The sequence below is a fragment of the Carcharodon carcharias genome, chromosome 3, assembly GCF_017639515.1.
Source record: "Carcharodon carcharias isolate sCarCar2 chromosome 3, sCarCar2.pri, whole genome shotgun sequence".
Taxonomy (NCBI): domain Eukaryota; kingdom Metazoa; phylum Chordata; class Chondrichthyes; order Lamniformes; family Lamnidae; genus Carcharodon; species Carcharodon carcharias.
This window is the reverse complement of record NC_054469.1, coordinates 57,743,252-57,747,148: the sequence shown is the minus strand read 5'-3', so window position 1 is coordinate 57,747,148 and position 3,897 is coordinate 57,743,252.

The window sequence follows — 3,897 nt, the reverse complement described above, 5'->3', positions numbered from 1 at the left end:
ACAAACCCCTTCCTTGCACGTTGAACTGGACATTCCAATGTCCCTTACACCTCCCTCCATCCTCACTCCTTCATTCCCCCATATTCCCTTCTCCCCCGAACTTCTTCCTCCCCATCCTCCCCATACTCCCTCCTCCCTTAGAAGCCTCCACCCCTCCGAACTCGCTCCTAACCCGAAGATCTTCCCTGCTCTGAACTCCCTCCCTTACACCTTCCTCCTCCCTTACACCTATCTTTCCGCTTTCACCATCCTCCCCCATGACACCTTTCCCCTCCCATCTTCACCCCCTCCGACACCTTTGCCCCCCCATCTTTACCCCCTGACACCTTTGCACCCCCGCTTCCCATCTTCACCCCACCCTAACATCTCCCCATCGCCCTCCCCCCCACCTTGCGCATTCTTACCAGCCCATGGAGAAGTGCATAAAGTTCTGAAGCAGAGCTGAGGCATCAACGAACACCGTGAAAGGTGGGGCGAGCCCATGGCGAAGTCCATGAAATTCTGATGCAGGTCTGAAGCATCAGCGAAGTACATGAAGATCCAAAGCCTCAGTGAATTTGAAGTTACTGCATGGAGACCTCCCACCTTCCGAGAGCTGCTTTGCGGCGGAGCCATGTACATGAGGATCCACCCACCATGCAATGCCACGTGTTCCTTCAGGGTCCTGTAACTTAGGCCTCCAGCATTTTCTTCAGATGTCTGCGATATGAGGAAGGCCCTAAAGGTAAGTCCTGACTTCTGCCCATCATGCTTGTTCTGGACAGACTTGTTTACCCACTGGTGTGTGTTGGGGCGGGGGCGCTGGGGGGAGATGATTCTGGTTAGGCCTTCATTTGCGTCCTATTAGCAGGGTGCAAATCGGCTTCACGCTGGCCTCCAACAGGATTCCTGAACTGCCATGGCGGGCAGCATCAAAGGATCCAGGTGATAATTCACGCTGGTGTGAAACAGATTTTTGGGCCTCCTGCCAAATTCTCCTCCACCGCATGCCATTGATCCTGCCAGCGGGGACAGGGGAGAATTCCAGCCAAAGATGCAAGTCTGTGAAACAGCCCAATAATATGCGCCTGTTGAAATAGACACCCTCTCTCAATTATCCCAGATATATCTTCCACATAACTCCAGTTTTTATGCTCAAGATAGAATCTCACAGTAACTGCTGAGAATGAGGCGACTGGTGCTTGTAATATGGAATTTTGCTTCCTATATATAGCCAGGGGATATGCTTAAAAGTGATTAAGAACATTGTGCTGACAGGCTTGCTGAGCTGTCCTGGTGAATCCTGTGAGCTTCAACACATTACTCAAATTAATACCACCTTTCAGACAGGCTGCTTACTTTTAAATTGCTTTCTACTTAATTTCTTACTCTTAAAGAAAATGTAGATTGTATCATCTCAAAACAATTAAATTTGAGAGAGTGGCTTCTAGAAGCAAAGAAGTATCATGTAGGTTTAAACAAAAAAACAGCGGATGCTGGAAATCCAAAACAAAAACAGAATTATCTGGAAAAACTCAGCAGGTCTGGCAGCATCGGCAGAGAAGAAAAAAGTTGATGTTTCGAGTCCTCATGACCCTTCAACAGAACTGAGCGAAATTAGGAGAGGGATGAGATATAAGCTGGTTTAATGTGATGGGGAGGGGTGGGGGGAGAGAAGTGGGGGGAGTGGGGGTGGGGTGGGGTGTGGTTGTAGGGACAAGCAAGCAGTGATAGGAGCAGATAATCAAAAGATGTCACAGACAAAAGAACAAAGAGGTGTTGAAGGTGGTGATATTATCTAAACGAATGTGGTAACTGCTGTAGTCGAGGTAGCTGTGGGAGTCGGTAGGCTTGTAATGGATATTGGTGGACAGTTTATCACCAGAAATTGAGACAGAGAGGTCAAAAAAGGGAAGGGAAGTGTCAGAGATGGACCATGTGAAAATGATGGAGGGGTGGAGATTGGAAGCAAAATTAATAAATTTTTCCAGGTCCCGACGAGAGCATGAAGCAGCACCGAAGTAATCATCGATGTACCGGAGAAAGAGTTGTGGGAGGGGGCCGGAATAGGACTGGAGCAAGGAATGTTCCACATACCCCATAAAGAGACAGGCATAGCTGGGGCCCATGCGGGTATCCATAGCCACACATTTTATTTGGAGGAAGTGAGAGGAGTTAAAGGAGAAATTGTTCAGTGTGAGAACAAGTTCAGCCAGACGGAGGAGAGTACTGGTGGATGGGGATTGTTCGGGCCTCTGTTCGAGGAAGAAGCTAAGGGCCCTCAGACCATCCTGGTGGGGGATGGAGGTGTAGAGGGATTGGACGTCCATGGTGAAGAGGAGGTGGTTGGGGCCAGGGAACTGGAAATTGTTGATGTGACGTAAGGTGTGAAGTTCTGCTGTCTCTGGGCTGATTATATTGGGTATGGGAGTAGGAGCTCCTTCTCCTATGTGGACTGAGGAAAAGGGCAATGTCGAGCTTAGAATTTCTGAGCATTTGCCCATCACCAGGTACCTGAGTCACTGAGCAGGGATCAGAAAATCATAGATTGCCTGCAATTTTCTGGCCTGCATCCGTGGTAGGCCAGACACCATACCAATTGCAAGGGCTCAGAAAATCTACCCTTATGCACCAGCACAAGGTCACGTGACTCATAGCATTTGCTTTGCCGACTCAAAAACATAAATTATTATTTCCTCATAATGATTTAATTGAATTTTTGTGGCTGCGTTGCGCTTTGACATTTTTCAATATAGTTTTTCCATTTGCAAGCATACAGAACTAAATATGTGTACTTATGTTTGATTTCCTGAGATGATATGACATCTGCATGTTGCATTCTTGTCAAAACAATGTCTTAATCTTGAAAGATAGGCATGAACTGTGTCTTATTTGACACTTTGTACTAACAGGAAAGCCACGTAGAATAAACAGCTGTCTTTCTGTTTTACAGGATTTTGTTTCAATCTGGGAGGAAAATTTTCCCTGCCTGCTATGTGCCCGCAACATCATAAACATAGTGGGAAGATATTCTTGATTGCTATTTCTGGAAAAATCATAAATCTTTTTTTGGATGCTTTTATAATAGTGCTAGGAATACCAAACACGAAGACGATTTTCAACTCTGTTGTCCACCCCATTTCCTGGTGAGAATGCATTGATAGTGCCATGAAAATCAGCGAGATTGGCATCCTGCTGAGATCTGCTGGAAGTAATCTTTGGGTGGGCCTCACAATAGGCGTTAGGAGCTCCTGCTCAAAAGGGGAAACTAGTGGATCAATGTGCCCACTGGGCCTTGCCATGGAGCAACCTAAGTAACGGCCTGTAATGTATACAATAGGGTCAGATGATGTAGAATCTGTGTGGGTAGAGTTGAGGAACCGTAAAGGTGAAAAAACCATAATCGGAGTTATGTACAGGACTCCGAACAGTAGTCAGGATGTGGGGCACAAGATACACCAGGAGATGGAAAAGGTGTGTAAGAAAGGCAAGGTTACAGTGATCATGGGGGATTTTAATATGCAGGTAGACTGGGAAAATCAGGTTGGTAGTGAACCGCAAGAAAAGGAATTTGTGGAATGTCTATGAGATGGCTTTTTGAAGCAGCTTGTGGTGCAGCACACTAGGGAACAGGCAATTCTAGATTTAGTGATGTGTAATGAGGCAGATTTGATAAGGGAGCTTAAGGTGAAGGAACCCTTAGGAGGAAGTGACCATAATATGATAGAATTTACTCTGCAATTTGAGAGGAAAAAGCTGGAATCAGATGTAACGGTATTACAGTTGAATAAAGGCAACTACAGAGGCATGAGGGAGGAGCTGGCCAGAATTGACTGGGAGATGAGCCTAGCAGGAAAGACAGTGGAACAGCAATGGCAGGAGTTTCTGGGAGTGATTTGGGAGACACAGCAAAAATTC